The sequence below is a fragment of the Corythoichthys intestinalis genome, chromosome 13, assembly GCF_030265065.1.
Source record: "Corythoichthys intestinalis isolate RoL2023-P3 chromosome 13, ASM3026506v1, whole genome shotgun sequence".
NCBI lineage: Eukaryota > Metazoa > Chordata > Actinopteri > Syngnathiformes > Syngnathidae > Corythoichthys > Corythoichthys intestinalis.
The window spans coordinates 13,034,701-13,062,124 of record NC_080407.1 but is presented as its reverse complement, the minus strand read 5'-3'; the positions used below and the strand labels follow the sequence as shown (position 1 = coordinate 13,062,124).

At 38.6% G+C, this 27,424-nt stretch overlaps 1 protein-coding gene across 1 annotated transcript in view; it reads left to right on the top strand.

The window, feature by feature from the left end:
* The first annotated feature begins 2,080 nt into the window (after positions 1-2,080).
* plxna4 (plexin A4) overlaps positions 2,081-27,424 on the top strand; it is a 339,249-nt gene continuing 313,905 nt past the window's right edge. The window contains exon 1 of the mRNA XM_057855551.1: positions 2,081-2,545. The gene's annotated coding sequence lies outside the window, so the exon portion shown is untranslated. The remainder of the gene's footprint in view (positions 2,546-27,424) is intronic.

The following is a 27,424-nucleotide window of genomic DNA, read 5'->3' as shown; positions in this document are numbered from 1 at the left end:
ATGTCGGCCGAGTGGCATTCTCTGTGGACAAGGAGCATTGTCAGCCACAAAATGACAGCCACCTCCGTATTAAAACATGTGCCATGATCCCAGTATTTGACATAATACAAAACACAATGTTTACTCACTTCCTCGTAAGTCCAATGGTCCCACAGTTGTCGCACACTTGTCTTGGCCGATCTCGGGATGAATGGGAACTTTCTGAAACCCAAAAAGGCTCACACACCGCTCCCATGTGCAGCTACAAAAGCCTGCAGCCGTTTGGCTGGCGTGATGCGAAAAATAAATGACTTGATCCGCAAAACCAGCTCAATCTGCAGTCCATCTGCATGCTATAATAAAGCAATGCTGTACTGTGAGATGCCGACCCGGGTGACGTCACATTCGCATTCGTCCTAAACCTGAGACTGAAGCCGGAAGTTACTCATTTTCATGGCGCGGGATTCAAAAATTGAATATACAGAGCCCTCCATAATTATTGGATTTATAATAATTATGACCTTTCCTCACTCACAATCATAAACGCAAACGTCTGGAGTTCGCCAAGTGGTATTGGGGCTTCAACTGGGACCGTGTGCTTGATTGAGCTTTTTGGCAACAAACACTCTAAGTGGGTCTGGCGTGCCACGAAAGATGCGCATGCTGAAAAGCACCTCATACCCACTGTGAAGTATGGGGGTGGGTCAGTGATGCTGTGGGGCTGTTTCGCTTCCAAAGGCCCTGGGAACTTTGTTAGGGTGCATGGCATCATGAATGCTTTGAAATACCAGGACATTTTAAATCAAAATCTGTTGCCCTCTGCCCGAAAGCTGAAGATGGGTCGTCACTGGGTCTTTCAGCAAGACAATGACCCTAAACACATGGCCAAATCTACACAGAAATGGTTCACCAGACACAAAATCAAGCTCCTCCCATGGCCATCTCAGTCCCCAGACCTTGTTTTGTTGGCAAAAGGGGGTTGTCCAAAGTATTAATACCAGGGGTGCTAATAATTGTGACACACATTATTTGATGTCAAATAATTATTTGTTTATTTGGGATTTTTCCCCTCACTGAATAAATGCACTTGTATTGAAGGTTGGATTTTTCTCTTTTTTTCCATTAAGGTCCCATATTATTTAGAAAAAAAACAATATTAGAAGCTAAAAAACACATAATTATTATAAATCCAATAATTATGGAGGGCACTGTATATAAAACGACCGCTTCCACATACATTCAAGCGGTCCATTTCATTCAGGAGCATAAAACACCGCGTGAAATATTAAAATAAACATGCTTTAAAGTGCATTAAATATTGGTTGTTGTTTTTTAATTCAACTCATTGACTGCCATTGACTGTTAATAGAGGCAAATTTAAATGTCACAAAAGAATAAAGTCGAAATAAACAATATTTTACAGAAAAAAAAATCATTAATACATAAAAAGGTCTATTAAAATAAGTACGTCAACGAAGTGTAGTATCCATTGCCACCACAGGCGATGCTCCTTAGTCCTGAGCATCCTGCACTTTATTTTTAGCCTGTAGGTGGCGCTCTGATGCAGAGTTTCAACAACAAGGAGTCCCCCTCGAGTGCTTTCTGCAAGCAGGAGGGAATTAGAAAGGAGGGAGTCAGTCCGGATGCTCAAGACCCCCCCAAAAAGAGCCCACTGGCAGCAAATTGAAGACATTCTAATCAGATTTCGCCCAATTTAAAGGTGCTTTTAGCCCTCCACCTCCACGTATTACATAATGAGGCCGCTTGAATACTAATTGCACTAATTGTACACACCCCTCAAGCGTTTAAAAGCTCATCAAAGAGCAGCACACGGAATAATGCAGATTTTAATCACCCCCTGCAACACCCATGCTGTCTTTGTATGGAAATGTGCTCTTGGGGGCTCATTTAGGAAACTTGCCCCCCCAAAGTGCCTTTTGATTTTTTTAAATTTTATATAGTTAAAATGACGCTCATGCACGCTGAGGTGATTTTTATTATTGTTTTCTTCGCTTTCCTGGTGCGTGGAACGGCGTCGTCCTCTTTAAGTGTGAAGGGCAAAAGCGGCCAACTCCGAGGCATCCCTCTTCCTCCTCCTCCCTGCTCCCTCCTCCTCATCATCATCCTCACACTCCCACTCTGCTGCAGCCACCCCTTGAGCGTCACTTGAGCACGAGCGCCGCACCGAGTAGCATCCCAAACTCTCCGTGCACACACACGCCAATCTCCTCGTTTTCATTCTCCCCTCCAGCAAAGTGCGTCCTCGCCGAGGCATGGCAGGTGCGGCGGCCGGCTGTCAGTGCGCGCAGAGCGGCGTGTTAAGCTCCGGCTGACCGGGGAACGCTGCTGCTGATGCTGCTGGAGGTCCGCTGCTGCAAGCTCGTAAAGTATTATTTGGGAGTGTGGATTTAAAGTGGACTCGCCTACCGGGCAGGATTATTTACAAGATTCTTTTTTTGCGTGTTTTTTGGGAACAGGAGGGTCATTGCTTTTTTCTCTTCTTTTTTGGACGTGCCTCTCTTGCATCCGCAGTGCGGCTGCGAAGTGACATCTGCAGAGAGTACAGGTAAGCAGGCAGGCAGACCTGTCTTGGGCATTATGGGATGCACCTGCTTCAGCCGCTGCGTGGCTCTGTTGATAAAAGCGCGGTTTTTTTTTTTTTTTTTTTTAAGAAACCAACCAGCGTTTTTGTTAGGTGGGAATCTTTTTCAAACTTAAACCTATATTATTATCTCTTGTATTTGCCTTCAAGTAGCTTTGTCCGTAGATGATAAATCATGCAAAGTTATCAACATCTATCACGTCCTTACTTCATCAATATATAAAAGTGCTGCCGGAAGCTTTATTTGAAGCATTAAGGTGTGCTATTAGTCCTATCCATTGATAAATCACTCCCAACTTTTTTACTTGCATTTCAGTTGTCTATAGCATTTGTAGGTGCGTCTCAGCTACGCGTTCAAAAATGTGCTGTGATTAGTTGCCACTCCATCATCCTCATTTTGTATTTTTGTTGTCTAAGCAGTTGTCTGGTGTTAAGTCAGTGAGCTCGTGTGTTCAAAGTATGGCCGGAGGGGTTGCCGCATATGTCGGGGGAGCCCTGGGGGGATCGGTGTAATACAAGAATATACATTCTTAACAACATGGATTTGTTTTTCTTAAACTATAGATTAGAAAATGTACCACAATAGGAAAATAACCAAGTCACGAGGGGCACCCAAGGGCGTAGGTTTGCATAGGGACGGTAGGGACAAAACACGACCAACTTTTCAGGGTGCTCAAATTGTCCCCACCAACTTTTAAGCAACTTTATTTGCATTATATAGTGGCTTCAGTTATATAGGTCATTTAGATTGTCTTTCCATATGTTTTAATTGTTGTAATTGACCGTACCATTCTTAGGTGAAATATTTTTATTATCTTCAGACTTACATGTAGCCCTATTCACTTGGTAAATGTGCCAGTCCATTTTTTTCCCCTCCTAAACGCACATTTGATTGGCTTATGACTTGCCCCCCCCCAACACACACACACAGACATTAGATATTAGGGATAATACTTTTTTTTTCAGCCAGCAGCAGCCACTGTAAGAAATGTAAAAAGTAGGGCTGTCAAAATGATCGCGTTAACGGGCGGTGATTAATTTTTCAAATTAATCACGTTAAAATATTTGACGCAATTAACGCATATGCCCCACTCAAACAGATTAAAATGACAGCACAGTGAAATGTCATCTTGTTAATTGTGTTTTTTTTGGAGTTTTGTCGCCCTCTGCTGGCGCTTGGGTGTGACTGATGTTATAGGCTTCAGCACCCATGAGCATTGTGTAAATAATTATTGACATCAACAATGGCGGGCTGCTAGTTTATTTTTTGATTAAAAATTTTACAAATTTTATTAAAACGAAAACATTAAGAGGGGTTTTAATATAAAATTTCTATACCTTTTAGTAACATTTATCTTTTAAGAACTACAAGTCTTTCTATCCATGGATCGCTTTAACAGAATGTTGTAATGTTAATGTTGTTGATTTATTGTTGTAATAAACAAACACAGTACTTATGTACCGTATGTTGAATGTATATATCTATCTTTCCATTCCAACAATAATGTACAGAAAAATATGGCATATTATATAGATGGTTTGAATTGCGATTAATTGCGATTAATTACGATTAAATAATTTTTATGCTGTAATTAACTTGATTAAAAATTTTTATCGTTTGACACCCCTAGTAAAAAAACATAAATGCTGCAGGAAAAGGGGAACACACCACTAATTTTGCTGCTGAAACTCCAACCTGCATCAGAGTTAGCAGGACATTAAACTGTGTAAACTTGCTAACGTGCAGAACTCGAGTAGCTAGCTGCTTAGAAGTGTCCTCCTGTTGGTGTTTTCTACTTTTAACGTTAATTACACTGTGAGCAATGTAGAGAACCGAGTTATACCCCCTTCTTCCCAGTTTTTATTTTATTTATGTGATTTTAAAGGAGCCCACTGGCGCTTTCATTTTTTTTGTTGAGTTTGGCTGTGCTTGTGGACAAAAGCATCCATTTTGATTTATTCATTTTTTTTATATTCCCTGACAAAGACGTTTTTTCAGTTATATTTAATTTCTTTATTTAGACAATGTGGTCTTAAGACGAATGTTTTTTTGTTTTTGTTTTTTTGCTAGAGGTGCACGATAATTATTGGTTCGATAATAGGAATTATGACGTCATCCCAATAACTCCGATAACATAATATATTATCGGCCCTATTAATAATATTTTGGGCACGGTGTCGGATTGGGATTTGTGCGTTTGTTTCAGCTCCTGTTTTGTTACTGTCTTTGTTTTGTTCGTTATAATAATGTTCATGTCATCATGAAAATTCTGGTTCGGTCAAAGGCAAATCTAAGCTGAATCAACCACTAGTATTTTTGACCTACAGGTGTTCAAAAACTCAGGTGAATACACATTATGTTCAAATAATGCAATTTAAATTTGCTCATAAAATCTGGACATTTTTCCTGGAAGTTTTTCAAAATGTTGTAAACAAAGGTTTGAATTGAACGGTGTAGGCTGAACCAGTACACATAAAAGATTTATTTTGCATTGATCATTAAGAATGTCCCGTCCCCAGCAAAAAGTGTACATGCAGGTTACACCATATCGTCCCTACCAATGTTGAGACCAAACCTACGCCCTAGTTTTTAAGGACACGCATTGCTGATTATTTAAGACAGGTAAAATATTAAGAACCCTCCTCACTGTGATTCAGTGCTCATTCAGTTGTGTGCTTATTGTGGTCAGAGGTGACCCATTAGTGTGCGTTACCGCCATCAAGGTCCCCGGTGAGAGAAGCGGGGTAAACATTTGAGTCCCCGAGGAGGAGTTTGCTAATCCTATCTGGCCCAGGCCGCACGGTAGCCTTTGTAAGCGAGTCACTTTGACATATGACCTCCACCCCGTCCGTCAACGAGACATTCCGGCTACAAGGGAGCGCGGCCTTGTCAATATTGCACCTCGCTCGTGCCTTAATCTCGCCCGGCAACCTTGCGGGGTGACGTTCAGAGGAGTTTGGGAGGTTCGGTGGATGTGCGCGTGAAAGAAACGCGTGACGGTGAATGATGAGACTGTGCGGCTGACATGAATAGTGGTCTCTGTTTGTTCTGCTGCTCTGATTAGATTACACACACATTGGGGATTTAGAAAATGTTGTCTTTTCCGGAAGTGAATTTCTATGAGTTGCCGATTGGGTAAAATGCTCACAGGGGTTAAAAGTTTGAAGCAACACCTGTTGCTTTGGCTCACTTTTAAACAGACTGAAAAAAATAATTGGTGGATTTACTTGATGAAATTGTAACAATTTGCACTTTTATAAGGGAAATTTTACTACTTGCAATATTATGTTGAGTTCACAAGGTTACTTAATAAAAGTAAGTGGAAATTTTTACAATGATTTTATCAAGTAAATCCACCAGTTATTTTTTCAGTGCACCAGTGATGTGGTTATTTGTACTTTTTAGTGGGTAAAAAGACAATAAGAGTTTAAGAAAATAAGAGTAATTGAGGAAAATAGGATTAGAATTGAATATTAATTCAAAAAGAAAAAAAAACCTGTCGTAAATACGATATTTTAAATAATCAAAAATAAATGCTGCGGAAAAGGGGAACACACCACTAATTTTGCTGCTGAAAGTCCGACCTGCATCAGAGATAGCAGGACATTAAACTGTGTGAACTTGCTAACGTGCAGAACTCGAGTAGGTAGCTGCTTAGAGAGAAGTGTCCTCCTGTTTGTGTTTTCTACTCTTAACGTTAATTAAACTGTGAGAAAATGTGGTGAACTGAGTTATACCCCCTTCTTCCAAGTTTTTATTTTATTTATGTGTAAGTAAGTGCAAATTGTTACAATGATTTTATCAAGTAAATCCACCAGTTATTTTTTTCAGTGCGCCAGTGATGTGGTTATTTGTACTTTTTAGTGGGTAAAAAGACAATAAGAGTTTAAGAAAATAAGAGCAATTGAGGAAAATAGGATTAGAATTGAATATTAATAAAAAAATAAATAAAAAATAAAAACCTGGGGTAAATACGATATTTTAAATAATATAGAATAAATGCTGCGGAAAAGGGGAACACGCCACTCATTTTGCTGCTGAAAGTCCGACCTGCATCAGAGTTAGCAGGACATTAAACTGTGTGAACTTGCTAACGTGCAGAACTCGAGTAGGTAGCTGCTACCAGGGGTAAATACGATATTTTAGATAATAAAACTAATTAAATGTACTTTAACTCTTCTGTGTGGTTTTTAAAAAAAAATTAGGGCTGTCAAAATTATCGCGTTAACGGGCGGTAATTAATTTTTAAAATTAATCACGTTAAAATATTTGACACAATTAACGCACATGCGGCTCAGACAGGTTTAAAAGACAGTAGAGAAATGCCCACATGTTAATTTTGTTTTATGGAGTTTTGCCGCCCTCTGCTGGCGCTTGGGTGCGACTGATTTTATAGGCTTCAGCACCCATGAGCATTGTGTAAGTAATTATTGACATCAACAATGGCGGGCTACTAGTTTATTTTTTTGATTGAAATTTTTACAAATTTTATTAAAACAAAAACATTAAGAGGGGTTTTAATATAAAATTTCTATAATTTGTACTAACATTTATATTATAAGAACTACAAGTCTTTCTATCCATGGATCGCTTTAACAGATAATAATGTTAATTATTATAATAATAATGTTAATGCCATCTTATTGATTTATTGTTATAATAAACAAATACAGTCCCTATGTACCGTATGTTGAATGTATATATCCATCTTTTGTCTTGTCTTTCCATTCCAACAATAATTTACAGAAAAATATGGCATATTTTATGATGGTTTGAATTGCAATTAATTGCGATCAATTACGATTAATTAATTTTTAAGCTGTAATTAATTCGATTAAAATTTTTAATCGTTTGACAGCCCTAAAAAAATGTTTCAAACTTTGGAATAGGAAATAGGCAAACAATACCCCAGTGGAGTGACCCTCCCCCTAGTGCGGTATACAGGCTCCCTCTAGTGGTATGTTAAAAAAAAAAAAAAAAAAAAAAAAAAAAAACTCCCGGTGCTTGGCCGTGTGCTGGGGGTTTCAGAAACATGTTGTCTTTTAGTAAAACGTTAGGTGCGTACTGAGATACTGACAATGAATTAGCGGCATTCTGGTGGCCCTGACGGTTTTAAAAGTGACCACTCAGCCTTTTACTATAATTTTCGCACTATAAGGCGCACCTTACGATAAGCCTCCAAATTTGACACAAAAACATAATGTGTTCATAGATAAGTTGCACTGAACTATAACACCCAGCTGTCCTCACTGTATTATGGGATATTTACACCTAAACATATTAACCAGTAACGCTTTATTTGAAAGCGGCATCATACAACCACATGAACCACAATGAAGCTTTGAAGCAATTGGTTGCAAAGCTTCATTGCTTCAAGACGCTTCATTTGGGGAGCCAGTCAACCTCTGCTGCCACCTGTTGTCAACACTGTTGTCGTCTAACATGCCTCTTAGCATGCATTGCACCACTACAGATGGAAATAGCAATCAAAATTCACTTTCTGTGCTAATTATTTCTTCAGTTACTGTTCCAGTTGTTTCATTAATTTCTAGTTATGGTATTTGGTAACACTTTATTTGACATTAGAAAATCATAGTTATGACATAACACTGTCATGAGCATTAATGAATGCTTACAACAGATGTGATTTAGTGTTATCCGGCAAATTATCTCACTTTTGAATGGATGAAAAAGATCCGAGCTGGACATGAATGGAGTTAGTGACGTAATTTGCTGGGTGACACTTAATGATATCTGTAATAAGCATTCATTAACGCCCATGACAGTGTCATTGGTCATCACTGCTCTCTTTGGGGAGACAGTTAACCACTGCTGTCAACACAGTTACTGTCCAACATGCTTCCTAGCATGCATTGCAGCACTACAGATGTAAATAACAATCAAAATTCATGTTCTGTGCTAATTATTTCTCCAGTTACTGTTCCAGTTGTTTAATTAGTTGCTAGTAGGACTGTCAAACGATTAAATTTTTTAAACGAGTTAATCACTGCTTAAAAATTAATTGTAATTAATCGCAATTCAAACCATCTATAAAATATGCCATATTTTTCTGTAAATTATTGTTGGAATGGAAAGATAAGACACAAGACGGATATATACATTCAACTTACTGTACATAAGTACTATATTTGTTTATTATAACAATCAACAAGATGGCATTAACATTAACATTCTGTTAAAGCGATCCATGGATAGAAAGACTTGCAGTTCTTAAAAGATAAATGTTAGTACAAGTTATAGAAATTATATATCAAAACCGCTCTTAATGTTTTCGTTTTAATAAAATTTGTAAAATTTTCATTCAAAAAATAAACTAGTAACTCGCCATTGTTGATGTCAATAATTACACAATGCTCAGAGTGCTTAAACCCATAAAATCACTCGCAACCAAGCGCCAGCAGAGGGCGAAAAACCACCAAGAAACACAAGTAATAAGTGCACATGACTCTGTGCTGTCATTTTAATCTGTTTGAGCGGGGCATGTGCGTCTATTGCGTCAAATATTTTAACGTGATTAATTAAAAAAATGAACTACCGCCCGTTAACACGATAATTTTGACAGCCCTAATTGCTAGTTATGGTATTTGGTCACACTTTATTTGACGGTGGCGTCATAAGACTGTCATTAGACAATCATATCATATCATGACATAATTTGCCTGATGACACTTAATGACATCAGTCATAAGCATTCAGTAATGCCCATGATAGTGTCATATGATAATTATGACGGCCGTATGACGCTGCTGTCGAATAAAGCGTTACCTATTAACCCAAATAAATTCATAAATAAGCCGCACTGGATTATTAGCCGCAGGATTCAAAATGAAGTTAAAATAAAGTAGCGGCTCTTAGTCCGAAAATTACGGTACATTTCAGTTGTTTTTAACTTTTTAGTACATTTGCATTTAATCCGAATTTTGAGGTGATGAAACAAATCTGGAACTCACTAACATGGATCATTTTCTCGTAGGCCACCTATATTTAATATAAGAAAACATTTTTAAATTTCTTATTCTTTTACTGTGTGCTTTAATTCACTGCTGTATTTTACTTCAGGTAAAACCACAATGACCCTTTATGTGAACTTTGACTTGTGTGGCATTCAGGCTCGTTTCAATTGACACTTTATTCAGAGGTGTAGCCTTTCTGCATGCTGATGACAATAGCTGCAAACAAGTGCTAATGTACGCCGGGACTGATATTGATCCTTGAGGTTCTCCGAGCAATCTTTTTTCATTAGTAAGCGAGGAGTGCTTTAGCAATTTGTGCACTGAGGGAAAAAAAAAGACATGACTTTGGAGTGACCTATGAGGGATGTTAGACGGGAATCAAGCAGATGGCAGAAAGCAGTTATGATTTATTTTTTATTTTTTTTCCAAATGGTCAAAAACTGGGCAATATCCATGTAGTCAATGTCTTTCAGCTGCAAACTTGTCGCTAGCAGGCAGTGTGGTAATGGGAGATGCCCCGGCTCCCTCTTTGTACTGCTCCCCGCTCCCCTCAGGATACATGATAGCACAGCAGCATTATGTTTTAGGGATGTTACATGAGAGATTTAGCGAGGCTTACACTGGGGTTTGCATGCTTTTTGCCGTGATCCGCTGCTTATTTGAGACATTCTTGATTTTTCTCCTCGCGCTTTTGTAGATGGGATTTGGAAATGTGTGTGAATGCAGCGATTGACTCCCAGCCAGACCCCAGTTGTCCCCCGCCAAGTGCCGGGGAGAAGTTAGTCGCATTCCTGGAATGAAATGTTTTCATTGCTTGTTCTGTTCTGGCGACTGGTGTGCTAAATGCAATCTAAATCACACCTATGTCTGCTTGTTTAGTCTTATATGACATCATCAGCTGCAGAGACTCATATGTGTTAGTTTATATGCATTGGTGGTGAGTGCGTGTCTCCATGTTGTTTATTCGGAGGGTAATTTACTCACCCTTGAATTGTGACACACCGCATTCTTCACGTGTCCCCATGGCAACGTGGTTTGCCAACTCCAAACTTTTTCTGGGAAATTGTCCTTGGCGAGAAAAAGAGAAATGATGAGTGGATGCATTAATGTTGGATGGCAGCAACTGGAAACGATAAATGATGACAAAGTACAACTTATGCATATTAGTTATTAGGTTCCTGTGCCATTTATTATCATTTATAGTTGGAAGTAGCTCAACAAAAGGGGAAAGTGTAAACCTAAAAAACTAAAAACCATAAAAAAACCATAAAATAAAAAAACATTCTTGCCAAATAACTTTAACCCAGCTCTAGTTTGCCTGATTATTCCTATGGTATCTTTATTTGTATTTGTTTTCCCAATATTAAGTCAGTCCTGTAATGTTTGTTCATAGACTTCATAATGTATTGAAAGGTACGGGGCCGATAAATAGGGGGCCTGCATTGTTGGTGAGGCCATTAAAGCTGACCGCGTGGAATCACAGACAAAGAGCTTTTTTCGTTGAAAATTCTTGTGAATAAATGCTTAAATCCCCGAATTCTTTATAGATATGGACGTAAAACGGTCTCGATTCTTGGTTAAATGCAAAAAAAAAACACACACAAAAAAAACGTGCAGTTAGCATTTATTGTACGTAAATATGTCGAAGTACAATGCTAGTATGTTAGTGAATGCAGCTAGCAGCCATCTGATGTAAACAGAGCTTTTCCGGTGAAAATTCTTGTGAATAATTGCTTAAATCCCCGAATTCTTTATACATATTGACGTAAAACAGTCTAGATTCTTGGTTAAAAGCAAAAAGAAACATGCAGTTAGCATTTATTCTATGTAAATATGTCGAAGTACAATGCTAGTCTTTTAGTGTATATAGCTAGCGGCCGCCTCATGTAAATTCTTGTGAATAAATGTTTCAATCCCTGAATTCTTGATAGATAAGGACGTAAAACAGTCTCGATTCTTAGTTAAAAGCAAAAAAAAGTGCAGTTAGCATTTATTTTACGTAAATATGTCGAAGTACAATGCTAGTTTGTTAGTGAATGTAGCTAGCAGCCGCCTGATGTAAACAGAGCTTTTCCGGTGAAAATTCTTGCGAATAAATGCTTAAATCCCTGAATTCTTTATACATATTGACGTAAAACAGTCTCGTCGATTCTTGGTTAAAGCAAAAAAAAAACGTGCAGTTAGCATTTATTTTAAGTAAATATGTCGAAGTACAATGCTAGTGTTTTAGTTAATATAGCGAGCAGCCGCCTAATGTAAATTCTTGCGAAAAAATACTTAAATCCCCTTAATTCTGTAGGCTAGCGGCAGCCTGATGTAAAAAGAGCTTTTCCGGTGAAAATTCTTGTGAGTAAATGCTTAAATCCCCAAATTCTTGATAGATATGGACGTAAAACAATCTTCATTCTTGGTTAAAAGCAAAAAACAAGTGCAGTTAGCATTTACTATACGTAAATATGTCAAAGTACAATGCGAGTGTTTTAGTAAATATAGCGAGCAGCCGTCTAATATAAATTCTTGTGAATAAATGCGTAAATCCCCTTAATTCTTTATCCATCTGGACGTAAAACAGTCTCGATTCTTGGTTAAAAGCAAAAAAAAAAAAAAAAAAAAAAGTGTAGTTAGCATTTCTTTTCCGTAAATATGTCAAAGTACTATGCTATGCTATACTATGCTACTAATACTATGCTAGTCTGTTAGTGAATGTAGTTAGCGGCCGCCTGATGTAAACAGAGCTTTTCCGGTGAAAATTCTTGTAAATAAATGCTTAAATTCCCGAATTCTTGATAGATATGGACGTAAAACAGTCTCGAGTCTTAGTTGAAAGCAAAAAAAAAAAAAAAAAAAACCCTGCAGTTAGCATTTATTTTATGTAAATATGTCAAAGTACAATGCTAGCCTGTTGGTGAATGTAGCTTGCGGTCACCTTATGTAAACAGAGCTTTTCTGGTGAAAATTCTTGTGAATAAATGCTTAAATCCCTAAATTATTTATAGACATGGACGTAAAATAGTCACGATTCTTCGTTAAAAACAAAAAAACGTGCAGTTAGCATTTATTTTAAGTAAATATGTCAAAGTACAATGTTAGTCTGTTAGGGAATGCAGCTGGCGGCCGCCTGATGTAAACAGAGCTTTTCCGGTGAAAATTATTGTGAATAAATGCTTAAATCCCTGAATTCTTTATACATATTGATGTAAAACAGTCTCGATTCTTGGTTAAAAGCAAAAAAATAAAACGTGCAGTTAGCATTTATTCTATGTAAATATGTCAAAGTACAATGCTAGTCTTTTAGTGAATATAGCTACCGGCCGCCTCATGTAAATTCTTGTGAATAAATGTTTAAATCCCTGAATTCTTGATAGATATGGACGTAAAACAGTCTCGATTCTTGGTTAAAAGCAAAAAAAAGTGCAGTTAGCATTTATTTTACGTAAATATGTCGAAGTATAATGCTAGTCTGTTAGTGAATGTAGCTAGCAGCCGCCTGATGTAAACAGAGCTTTTCCGGTGAAAATTCTTGTGAATAAATGCTTAAATCCCTGAATTCTTTATAGATATTGACGTAAAACAGTCTCGTCGATTCTTGGTTAAAAGCAAAAACAAATCTATAGTTAGCATTTATTTTAAGTAAATATGTCAAAGTACAATGCTAGTGTCTTTGTGAATGTAGCTAGGAGCAGCCTGAGGTAAATTCCTGTGAATAAATGCTTAAATCCCCGAATTCTTTATAGATATGGATGTAAAACAGTCTCGATTCTTGGTTAAAAGCCAAAAAAAAAAAAAAAAAGCGCAGTTAGAATTTATTTTACGTAAATATATCGAAGTACGATGCTAGTCTGTTAGTGAATGAAACTAGCGGCCGCCTGATGTAAACAGAGCTTTTCCGGTGAAAATTCTTGTGAATAAATGCTTAAATCCCCAAATCCTTGATAGATATGGACGTAAAACAATCTTGATTTTTGGTTAAAAGCAAAAAACATGTGCAGTTAGCATTTACTTTACGTAAATATGTTGAAGTACAATGCTAGTGTTTTAGTTAATATAGTGAGGAGCCGCCTAATTTAAATTCTTGTGAATAAATACGTAAATCCCCTTAATTCTTCAGTCCTCTGGACTTAAAACAGTCCGATTCCTGGTTAAAAGCAAATAAAAAAAGAAAAAGTGCAGTTAGCATTTCTTTTCCGTAAATATGTACAAAATACAATGCTAGTCCGTTAGTGAATGTAGCTAGCGGCCGCCTGATGTAAACGTAGCTTTTCCAGTGAAAAATCTTGTAAATAAATGCTTCAATCCCCGAATTCTTGATAGATATGGACGTAAAACAGTCTCGATTCTTGGTTAAAAGCAAAAAAACGTGCAGTTAGCATTTATTTTAAGTAAATATGTCAAAGTACAATGCTAGTCTGTTAGGGAATGTAGCTGGCGGCCGCCTGATGTAAGCAGAGCTTTTCCGGTGAAAATTCTTGTGAATAAATGCTTAAATCCCTGAATTCTTTATACATATTGACGTAAAACAGTCTCGATTCTTGGTTAAAAGCAAAAAAACGTGCAGTTAGCATTTATTTTAAGTAAATATGTCCAAGTACAATGCTAGCCTGTTAATTCATGTAGCTAGCGGCCGCCTGATGTAAACAGAGGTTTTCCAATGAAAATTCTTGTGAACAAATGCTTAAATCCCCAAATTCTTTACAGATATGGACGTAAAACAGTCACAATTCTTGGTTAGAAGCAAAAAAATAATGTGCAGTGAGCATTTATTTTACGTAAATATATCGAAGTACAATGCGACAATGCTAGTCTGTTAGTGAAAGCAGCTAGCGGTCTATGGGTTGTTTGACATTTCCTCACAAAAATGATCACTTGAACAAAGTTTACATGCGGTTTTTGAGTAGCATTGCATCGTAGTATTACTGCAACAATTATCCATGTGACTTTCCCACCCCATCATTGGCAGAAATGTAAGTCCCAACTTATGAATGAGCTTTTTCAGCCTTTCCTCCTCTTCCTTTGTGTCCATCTGTTTTGCATTGTCACGCCGCAGTTCATCCAGCGGCCTTTTTCTTGTCGTTCCGGGGGCCCCGGCGGCAAATCTGGCAGGCGTGCTCGTTTAGTATATGTTTGTAAGATCCTCGCCACGTCTCTGTAGGGCAAAAGCAACAGTGAGGCGGGAGAGCTCAGTGGAAAATCAGGACGTCGAAACACGGGCCGTGACCGCCTGTGAAGCCGCAAGAGTCGGAGGGGGAAGAAGAGGGAGAACAATTTGCATCCTTTCGCTTGTAGCGGCGAAGGACGACAGGCTGGCAGGCGGGCTGGCTTGCTGGCTGGCTCGGAGAAAGCTTGTCTGATGTGTTTAAGCCACGGGCTTTTGAGGGCTGCGGTTGCACACACGGCGAGAACATCTGAAGGGAGACAAACAAGTGGGGAGGCCAGGCAAAAGGCCCAGTAATGGAGTGTAAACCTGCCCGTGCTCACTTTAAACACCTCCCAGCGCAGGGGAACCACTTTAGAGGGAATGAATAAATCAAAACTCTTCCTAATAAGTGCGTGCAATTAAAATCGAGCCTTTACAAATCAAGCTTAACTGTCAGTTTCCCGTTTTGCTGTTTATTGGACGCCCACAGGCTTGCAAACATAACAAGTAAAGTAGCTCCGTGTGAAAAAAATAGTAATAACAAAGCGGTGGCGGGCAGGAATATGAATTAAAAACAAGAATGTAGTACAGTTCATTTAATGCCGCCGGCATGATTGAGGTGAAAACCCACTGACTGTGCAAGACGTCCAATCCATTTGTTCTTGGAAGGTTGGCAGCAATCGACTGATCATGATTACTATTTACACCACGGGTCCCCAAACTTTTTCCTGTGAGGGCCACATAACTTTTCCCTTCTCTGATCAGGGGCCGGGGTCAGTTTGCAACAGAAAAGGTGTAACGATTGCAGGAATGCCTCAATGTAAAAATTTATTGTTTTTCAGAAAGCCTCAATCAAATAACCCTTTCTGGATTCTTCACGGAACAAAAGTAAATAAAATAAAAAAAATAATAACTACAATATAATATAATATATAGGGCTGTCAAAATTACCGCGTTAACGGGCAGTAATTAATTTTTAAAAAGTAATCACGTTAAAATATTTGACGCATTTAACGCACATGCCCCGCTCAAACAGATTAAAATGACAGCATAGTGTCATGTGCACTTGTTTTGTCGCCCTCTGCTGGCGCTTGGGTGTGACTGATTTTATGGGTTTCAGCACCATTGTGTAATTATTGACATCAACAATGGCGAGCTACTAGTTTATTTTTTGATTGAAAGTTTTACAAATTTTATCAAAACAAAAACATTAAGAGGGGTTTAAATATACAATTTCTATAACTTGTACTAACATTTATCTTTTAAGAACTACAAGTCTTTCTATCCATGGATCGTTTTAACAGTTAATATTGTTATTGCTATCTTGTTGATTTATTGTTATGATAAACAAATACAGTACTTAAGTACTGTATGTTGAATATTAAGATCCGTCTTGTGTCTTATCTTTCCATTCCAACAATAATTTACAGAAAAATATATTTTATAGATGGTTTGAATTGCGATTAATTACGATTAATTCATTTTTAAGCTGTGATTAACTCGATAAAAATTTTTAATCATTTGACAGCCCTAATAATGTAATATAATAAATAATAATAACACAATTAATAATAATATATAATATAATAAATAATAATAACACTATTAATTAAATCGATAATAACCAAATAACTCTCTCTTGGTTCTTCACAGAAAAAAAGCCAGGAAATAAATAACACTACTGAGGGAAAAAAAAACCTGATTTACACTGATGGCCAAAAGTATTGGCACTCCTGCGATTCTGCCAGATAATGCTCAATTTCTCTCAGAAAATGATTGCGATTACAAATGCTTTGGTAGTAATATCTTCATTTTGAAGGAATTGGGCCGCGGAAACAGCGACAGCCGAACGAAATGGGTGTTCCGCTGGCACCGCTCATACAAGTCGGCCGGAAGGGCCAACATTCCGCGCGTTCACTCCGGTGTTAACGCTTTGTACTAACTCCGTGTTCCAAAAGTTTGCAGAAGGCTAACCGAAAACAGGTTGACAATTTATTCGTTGACAATGGTCAAAAACAAGGCAAAAACAGACGACGGAGAGACCTTGCTGGATCCAGGGTCGGCAAAACAAGGCTACATAGAAATGTTCCCGTGCAACGACCGTGTTATCTAAATGTTCAGTTCTTTTTGAAAGCTGAGTTGGAGTGTGCCGGGCCGAAGGCGTGGCTTGGCTTAGTTGTTGTCTTGGGATAATCCCTCTGTGGCAGGTCAGGTTCGTGCATCATCTTTTGTGGCTGGGACGTGGTTGCCACGGCGACCAACGCAGGTCTACACGTCCAAGGTGCACACACTATCATCTTGTTATCCTGGTTGGGCGAGGGTGTTCTCTGATGCTACTTGTTTTGGGACAAAGCGCCCTGCTCTTTGTCCTGGAGTGCCCGGGAGAACTGATTGCAAGAGTTGGTGCGTCAATCTTGCTCATGACGCATTGGGCTTCTGTGATAAGATGGCGTTGTCTATCTTTTATGCCCTCTATTCTGCTTCTTTTCATTAAACTATGGTGTAAGTGCTATTTATTTTATATGATTGGCACCACTGCAATTCTGTCAGATAATGCTCAATTTCTCCCAGAAAATGATTGCAATTACAAATGCTTTGTTAGCAATACTTTTATTTATTTTGTTTGCAATGAAAAAACACAAAAGAAAAAAAAAAATCATTATCATTTTAAAAACTCAAAAAAATTGGCCGGACAAAATTATTGGCACCCTTTGAAAAATCATGTGATGCTTCTCTAATTTGTGTAATTAACAGTACCGGTTACTTACCTGTGGCACATAACAGGTGGTGGCAATAATTAAATCACACTTGTAGCCAGTTAAAATGGATTAAAATGGACTCGACCTCTGTCCTGTGTCCTTGTGTGTACGACATTGAGCATGTAGAAAAGAAAGAAGACAAAGAACTGTCTGAGGAGAAAAATTGTGAGGAAGCTTGGCCAATCTCAAGGCTACAAGTCTATCTCCAAAGACCTGAATGTTCCTGTGTCTACTGTGCGCAGTGTTATCAATAAGTGTAAAGCCCATGGCATTTTGACTGACCTCCTTAGATGTGGATGGAAAAGAACAATTGATGAGAGTTTTCAACGAAAGATGTGCGGTTGGTGGATAAAGAACCTCGACTAACATCCAAACAAGTTCAAGCTGTCCTGCAGTCCGAGGGTACAGCAGTGTCAACCTGTACTATCCGTCGGCGTCTGCATGTAAAGGGACTAGGGTTGTTCCGATCATGTTTTTTTACTCATGATTCAATTCCAATCATTCCAGATAATTTTTCCCGATCATATACATTTTGGCAATGCATTAAGAAAAAAAATGAATAAAACTCGGACGAATATGTACATTCAACATACAGTACATAAGTACTGTATTTTTTTATTATGACAATAAATCATCAAGATGGCAATTACGTTATTAACATTCTTTCTGTGAGAGGGATCCACGAATAGAAAGACTTGTAATTCTTAAAGGACAAATGTGACTTTATATATTGTGACTAAATATTGCCATCTAGTGTATTTGTTGAGCTTTCAGTAAATGATACTGTAGCCATTTAACTGTTCTGGCCAAATGCATGATGGGAAGTGCAACCATGACTGTGCAAAGTGGCACCAATTGATATATCTTCTCTGTGTTGGGAAACAACGTAGGGTGTTAAGAAAAAGATCAACTACTACCTTTCTTCCCCACATTGCTTCCCACGATATTTCTAATGTTAAGAGAGGGATTGTAAGGCTTTAGCCAATTAAAAAAGGGCTCTAAAGGCTGCCAAATTCACTCTACTCATTTTACGCTGCCTTTTAGCTCTATATATAGGTAAAACGACGCCATTATAGATTGAATGTGAAATTGCGTGAGTGGCTCGTGCAGCGCATGCGTTAAATACTTTAACGTGATTAATTAAAAAAAAATTAATTACCGCCGTTAACGCGATAAATTTGATAACCCTACCTTAAGCCAAAACTAAAGACTGGATGAGTGCAAGACATTTTGTCTGTAACATTAATACAATTAGAAAACAATTTAATTAAAAATTATTAGGGCTGTCAAACGATTACAATTTTTAATCGAGTTAATTACAGCTTAAAAATTAATTCATCGTAATGAATCGCAATTCAAACCATCTATAAAATATGCCATATTTTTCTGTAAATTATTGTTGGAATGGAAAGATAAGACACAAGATGGATATATACATTCAACATACGGTACATAATGACTATTTGTTTATTATAACAATAAATCAACAAGATGGCATTAACATTAACATTCTGTTAAAGCGATCCATGGATAGAAAGACTTGTAGTTCTTAAAAGAAAAATGTTAGTACAAGTTAGAGAAATTTTATATTAACACCCCTCTTAATGTTTTCGTTTTAATAAAATTTGTAAAATTTTCAATCAAAAAATAAACTAATAGCGCGCCATTGATGATGTCAAGAATTACTTACACAATGCTCATGGATGCTGAAGCCTATAAAATCAGTCGCACCCAAGCGCCAGCAGAGGGCGGCAAAACTCCATAAAACACAACAAGTGAGCGTTTCACTGTGTACTGTCATTTAAATCTCTCTGAGCGGGGCATATTTGAACGTGATTGATTTAAAAAAAATAATTAACAGCCCTAAAAATTATATATATTAAAAAAAGGCATGTCCGATATTTTTTTGCCGATTCCGATACTTTGAAAATGACGTGATCGGACCCGATCGATCGGGACGCCGATTGATCGGGACATCTTTAAAAGGGACTGTTTTATTTTCCGTTGGGTTTGGATGGTTTTTACATTAATTAATGACACTGCGCACGGTAGACAAAGGAAGATTCAGGTCTTTGGAGATGGACTTGTAGCCTTGAGATTGCTTCTCAAGTACTCATACAGTTCTTCGGTCTTCTTTCTTTTCTACATGCTCAATGTGGTCCACACAAGGACACAGGACAGAGGTCAAGTCAATTTTAATCCATTTTAACTGGCTGCAAGTGTGATTTAGTTATCGCCACCACCTGTTATCAGCCACAGGTAAGTAACAGGTGCTGTTAATTACACAAATTAGAGAAGCATCGCATGTTTTTTCAATGGATGCCAATACTTTTGTCGAGCCCATTTTTGGATTTTTGCGTAAAACTGTAATGATTTAATTTTTTCCCCCATTTTCTTTTGTTTTTTTCATTGCAAGTTCATTGAATTTCGCTCACTCCCCCAAAATGTTTTAAACACTGGCTCCAGGTTAAAGTACACTTGCGACGGCCAGTCTTTGAACGTCTTTTTGCCTGGAAGGCTACTTTTGACACTTTTGTGCTCGTATTTCTCCATCTTTTTGGCTAATGCAAGTCTGTGCAGGTGAAATGTAGACACTCTGTCTCCACTGGGACATTCTAATATGGACATAAATTAATTCTAACCTGATAGTTGGGTTCATGTAAATGTCGGGGAGAGAAAATACAACTCCTCCTCCTTGTATCCAGCTGTGCATCTTTAAGACTCTCATCACCATTTCGGATTACGAGGCCGGACGGCGTAATCCACATGTTGCCAGCCTTCCAGATGTGCTTGAATAAAACCACGCGGATTAATGTTTTTGTCCGATAGTTGGCAGCAAACTCGGCGACGAATCTAAACTCACATTTTAGTGTGGCGGGCGGACGAATTAAATGTTTCCGTCTAATCGCCAGCACAAAGCCTTGTAAATTATCAAGCGTTTTGCGGCTAAGCGCTTTATCTCCGAGGTCAAGTCTTCTCGGGAGCACAGATTGGGAATCAGATAGGCCACTGGCACATGGATTCACATGGAGATGATTTATTTTTAGTTTTCGGAACAGCAACCACCTCACTGAAGCGGCAGTCAAACAGGCCAAAATCCAGTTGCGTTGTTGGTGAAGAGTACAAAGTCCTTCAGGTTAAAATGTTTCTAGTGAGGTAAAACTATCAAGTTAAGAGGACAGTGCTCTTTCTAAACTTGTCTCAACTTGGATCACAGCGATGTGATGCCTCAGGCTTCCCATATGCGTTTCTGCGAGTCATCTAGTTGGACGTTTTGGCGTGTTATAGCAGGCCAGTGCAAAAGCTGTGATTCACCATGCCAATAATCATCTGGCCACATTCCAACTAGGTGTTCCAGAGTTTCACTCGCATGAACTCGAGGCATGGCTCGCGAATACGTAGCCATGTTAGGGTGCCAGCCGTCCCTTCTTATTATCATGAAAATAGTGTTTTATTTGTATAGAGCGGACGAATACTGGTATGGTGCCTTTCAGTGTTGTTTTTGGCAGCCCTTTTAATTTTCGTCTTAGTCTTTTGGACGATACAGTGGGGCAAATAAGTATTTAGTCAACCACCAATTGTGCAAGTTCTTCTACTTGAAAAGATTAGAGAGGCCAATAATTGTCAATATGGGTAAACCTCAACCATGAAAGGCAGAATGTGGAAAAAAAACAACAGAAAATCGTATTGTTTGATTTTTAAAGAAAGTATTTCCAAATTAGAGTGGAAAATAAGTATTTGGTCACCTACAAACAAGCAAGATTTCTGGCTGTCAAAGAGGTCTAACGAGGCTCCACTCGTTACCTGTATTAATGGCGCCTGTTTTAACTCATCGGTATAAAAGACAGATTCTATCTATCTATCTATCTATCTATCTATCTATCTATCTATCTATCTATCTATCTATCTATCTATCTATCTATCTATCTATCTATCTATCTATCTATCTATCTATCTATCTATCTATCTATCTATCTATCTATCTATCTATCTATCTATCTATCTATCTATCTATCTATCTATCTATCTATCTATCTATCTATCTATCTATCTATCTATCTACCATGAGGGACAGAATGTGGAATTTTTTTTTCCAAATTACAGTGGAAAATAACTATTTGATCACCTACAAACAAGCAAGATTTCTGGCTGTCAAAGAGGTCTAACTTCTTCTAACAAGGCTCCACTCATTACCTGTATTAATGGAACCCGTTTTAACTCATTATCGGTATAAAAGACACCTGTACACAACCTCAGTCCGTCAGTCACACTCCAAACTCCACTATGGCCAAGACCAAAGAGTTCTCGAAGGACACCAGAGACAAAATTGTAGACCTGCACCAGGCTGGGAAAACTGAATCTGCAATTGGTAAAACGCTTGGCGTAAAGAAATCAACTGTGGGAGCAATTACAGTGATACCTCAGCTCACGAACGCTTAAGCTCACGAACTTTTCGCCTCAAGAACATTAAATTCGCGAGCATATAGTCTCTGCTGACGAACTAGTTTTCGGCGGACGAACCAATTCACGCGGTCGAAAAGCGCCACGAGAAGCTGACGCACGCTCACGGCGTCCCAGTTCGTCCCCTCACTTTCGTTGAGTGCGGACGTGGTTTGTGTTTGATAGACATTTTGGACCATATTGAGTGTACTTTTGCTATTATGGGACCGAAAAAGAGTTACCTACAGTACTTATGGAAGGTAACTCGTGCTACCAATTCGCCCTCGACTGGTAATTGGCGGTGCTTTCAGCTTCCCACCGTAGTAAGAAGTGGACCGGCGAGTCACGTTGGCTCGTTGTCGTCGCTTGTCTTCGGTTCGCCCGATTTCCTCTCCAGAAAGGTGGCGGCGTGCATACTAACACCCAGAGGCGTCGGATGGCTTTTTGTGGGCACTTTTATTAACAACCAAAAGCATGTGGGGGGCACAGCAGTGGAGTCTACGCTAACTGCGCACTTTGCCGGTAACACTCTCCTTCCAAACAGTAACTCCCTCCCTCCCTCCTCCTCCCACTCCATTCCATCAAGCCATCAACTACCATCACAAAGGTAAATAAAACGACTTTATTATACAGTACAGTTTATTTCTTTAATTATAATACAATAGCACATTTCTTATACATAAAATAAGGTATATTTTTGTGTAGTTTTAAGGCTTATTTAGTAGAAAATTATGTTTTATGGGGACCTGGGAACGGATTATTCTCATTTTAATGGTTTCTTATGGGAAATAAATGTTCGGAAGACGAACTTTTCGCCTTACACACACTTTCTGGGAACCAATTATGTTCGTGAGCTGAGGTATCACTGTATTAGAAAATGGAAGACATACAAGACCACTGATAATCTCCCTCAACTGTCATGAGACCAAATGAACCAACATTTGGCCGTTACTGCTCCCTTGCGGGAGATAGTCAACCTCTGCTGCCACCTAATGTCAACACTGTTGTCGTCCAACATGCCTCCTAGCATGCATTGCAGCGCTACAGATATAAATAACAATTGAAATTCATGTTATTTCTTCAGTTATTGTTCCAGTCGTTTCATTAACTGCTAGTTATGGTATTTGGTAACATTTTATTTGACAGTGGCACCACAAGACTGTCATTTGACAACCATGATTATGACATGTTGCTGTAATGAGCATTAATGAGTGATTATACTAAGTGATTGTACTAGATGTCATTTAGTGTTATCTGGGAAATTATCTCACTTTTGAATCGATGTCAAAGATCCAAGCTGGACCTAAATGGTTAGTGAGTTAGTGACATAATCTGCCAGATGACACTTGATGACATCTGTCAAATGCATTCATTAACGCCCATGACAGTGTCATGTCATTTGGCCATCACTGCTCACTTGGGGGGGAAGGTCAACCTCTGCTGCCACCTGCTGTCAACACTGTTGTTGTCCAACATGCCTCCTAGCATGCGTGGCAGCGCTCCAGTTGTAAATAACAATCAAAATTCGCGTTCTGTGCTCATTATTTCTTCAGTTACTGTTCTAGTTGTTTCATTAATTGTTAGTTCTGGTATTTTGGTAACACATTTAACAGTGGCTCCATAAGACCATCATGATGAAGACAAGACATTGCCATGCTTATGACAGATAACATTTTGTGTCATCTGGAAAATTATCTCACTTTTGAATGGATGTAAAAGAGCTGAGATGGACATAAATGGAGATAGTACCATATTTTGCCGGGTGACACTTATATATAAGCATTCAGCAACAAAAGCATTCTTTAATGCCCATGATACCGTCATATCATAACTATGACGGTCTTAGGGCAATCGTATGACGCCGCTATCAAATAAAGTGTTACCTATAACCCAAATAAATCAACAAATAAGACACACTGGACTATAAGCCGCAGGATTCAAAATGAGGGGGAAAAAAGTATCGTCTTATAGTCCGAAAATTACGGTGATATCCAATGCAAGAACTGTTCTTACACCCCTTGATGTTTATTTGACCCTTTTTATGACTGGAGTCATTTTTATAATAGTGTGGCTAGTGAGTGACTAGTGTATAACATTCAACATGAAGCACAACTCATGATTAGCTACAACATTAAAAAGAGATTTTCAGTGTGCTTCCATTAGTAGAGAGCTGGCAGCTAAAGAGAGGGAGTGAGTGAGGATGAGTGGCGAGATGCATGAACATGAGGAAGACGTGTCAGGACTGGAGATGATGCCAGTCTGCAGCTGACTGAGGCGAGAGCTGATTTGTCTGCACGGCCCCGCATCAGTCGCATACCCCTCGTCCGCCCGCTAGCGTCGAGCGTCTGGGAATTCGACGAGTGAAAAAAGGAAGAACGGGCGCTTAAGGCTTTGAATTAGCTCCCGGAAAAAGACGGGAGGGAGAAAAACAGCGTGGCCTTTTAAACATTTAAAAGTGATTCTTGGCTGCAGTGGTCTTAATTATGGCAAAATCTGAGTCTTGTTGATTGGAGGGATGATGGAGAGGCGATCGTCACATAAAGAAAAATGTTAGATATAGATGACAGGGAATTATTAAAGAGTGGCTTTTGGAAAACACTCTTTTTCAGGCTTTGTTGCAACAATACATAAAAGTGTTTTCATTTTTAAGGCACCCTTCCGAGGGGGTTGGAGTATAGTTTCCATTCCTGAATTGGTTTTAATAAGTGAAGGAGGGATAAAATATTACACAGATGGTGAGAAGATGGGCAGATGTCGGCTAAAATCCGCAGGGTCCTAATGTTGGATTCTTGCCTTCCTGTGCTTTTTTTTCCCAGAAATTCCTGGGATGGGAATCAGAGCAAAATATGTGATGCAGAAATTGGTTGTAATCATAGTGCCGGGTTAAGAAAGTTTCTACATGCTTGCATAAAGTACAGTGATATGAAAAAGTATCTGAGCCTTTTGGAATTTCTCACATTTCTGCATAAAATCACCATCAAATGTGGTCTGATCGTTGTCAAAATCACACAGATGTAAAAACAGTGTCGGCTTTAACTAAAACCACCCAAACATTTAGAGGTTTTCATATTTTAATGAGGATAGCATGCAAACAATGACAGAAGGGGGAAAAATAAGTGAACCGTCTGCCTAAGGAGACTTAAAGAGCAATTTAAACTAGGGTTGTTCCGATCATGTTTTTTTGCTCCCGATCCGATCCCGATCGTTTTAGTTTGAGTATCTGCCGATCCCGATATTTCCCGATCCGATTACTTTTTTTTGCTCCCGATTCAATTCCAATCATTCCCGATAATTTTTCCCGATCATATACATTTTGGCAATGCATTAAGAAAAAAATGAATAAAACTCGGACGAATATATACGTTCAACATACAGTACATAAGTACTGTATTTGTTTATTATGACAATAAATCCTCAAGATGGCATTTACATTATAAACATTCTTTTCTGTGAGAGGGATCCACGGATAGAAAGACTTGTGACTTTGTATATTGTGACTAAATATTGCCATCTACTGTATTTGTTGAGCCTTCAGTAAATGATACTGAAGGCCATGCCCAATGCATGATGGGAAGGGAAACCATGGCAAGTGAAACCACAACTGCGAAGTGCGAACAATTCATATATCTTCTCTGCGATGGGATATAATTCAAGGTGTTAAGAAAAAGATCAATTGTAACCTTGCTTCCCCACATTGCTTCCCATGATATTTCTAATAACAGGGAGAGGGATAGTAAGGCTTTAGCCATTTATTATAAGGCTCTAAAGGCTTCCAAAATTCACTCTACTCAATTTATGCTGCCTTTTAGCTATTGGCAAAACGGCGTCATTACAGATGGAGCGCGACAATGCGTGAGCGGGTTGTGCAGCGCATGCATTATTTGCGTTAAATATTTTAATGTGATACATTTTTAAAAATTAATGACCACCGTTATTGGGATAAATTTGTTAACCCTACCGTAAGCCTAAACTAAAGACTCTGGATAAGTGTAACATATTATGTCTGTAACCTTAAATACAATTAGAAAACGATTTAATTAAAAAAAATATATATATATATTAATAAAAGGCATGGCCGATATTTTTTTTGCCGATTCCGATACTTTGAAAATGACGTGATCGGGACATCTCTAATTTAAACCAATTTTTACCAAACATTTTTAGTCAGGCGGAAGATAATGGATGGATGGATGGTGTGCCCAATCACTGATGAGTGGTTTAAGCTGCCCTGCCCACTATAAAACACACACCTAGTCAGAAATGTCTTGATGAGAAGCATTGTCTGATGTGCATCATGGCTCAAAACAGCTTTCTCAAGACCTGCGATCAAGGATTGCTGATTTGTATTAAGCAAGGAAACAATACAAAACCATCTCTAAAAGTCTAGATGTTCATCAATCGACAGTCAGAGAAGTTATCTACAAATGGAGAGAATTTGGCACTGTTGTTCTCTCCCAAGGAGTGGCCGTCCACCAAAGATGACGCCAAGAGTTAAGCGCAGAATACTCAGAGAAGTAAAAAAGAACCCTAGAGTGTCTGCTAAAGACTTACAGAAATCACTCGCACAGTCCAATATCCCTGCCACAACAACTATGGCCAAAAATGGTGTTCAAAGGAGGACCCCAACGGTGGAAGCCACTGCTGTCTTCAACAAAAACAACATTGTTGCTCGTTAAATGTTCGCAAAAAGGCACTTGGACACTCCACAGAAGTTTGGGCAAAATATTTTATGGACTGATGAAACCAAAGTTGAATTGTTTGGGAGGAATACACACAATGTCATGTGTGGAGGAAAAATGGAACAGCTCACCAACATCAACACCTCATCCCCGTCGTGAAGCATGATGGAGAAAGCATCATGATTTGGGGCTGTTTTGCTGCTTCAGTGCCTGGACAGCTTGCAGTCATTAATGGAAGAATGAATTCAAAAGTTTATCAGGATGTTTTGCAGGGGAACCTGAGGAAGAATGCTGCAACAAGACAATGATCCAAAACACAGAAGTAAATCAACTTCAGAATGGTTTCAGAAGAGCAAAATACACGTTCTGGAGTGGCCAAGTCAAAGTCCAGACTTGAACCCTATTGAGATGCTGTGGCATGACCTAAAGACAGCGATTCCTGCCAGACATCCCAGATATCTGACTGAACTACAGCAGCGTTGTAGAGAAGAATAGTCTGGCACATCAGATCAGGACTAATCTACAGCTATAGGAAGCGTCTAGTTGAATTTATTGCTGCCAAAGGAGGGGCACAAAATATCAAATGTGATGGTTTACTTACTTATTTTCCTCCTTTCTGTTATTTTTTGCATACTATCCTCATTAAAATATGAAAACCTCTCAATGTTTAGGTTGTTTAAGTTAAAGCAGACACTGTTTTTTCATCTGTGTGATTTTGACAAAGATCACATTTGATGGTGATTTTATGCAGAAATGTGAGATACTTTTTCAGACCACTGTCGATGATGAGTCTTGTCATGTGTGTGTCTCTGACTTCACCGAAGGAGAAATAGGCATACGTTCGATAAAGGAAATG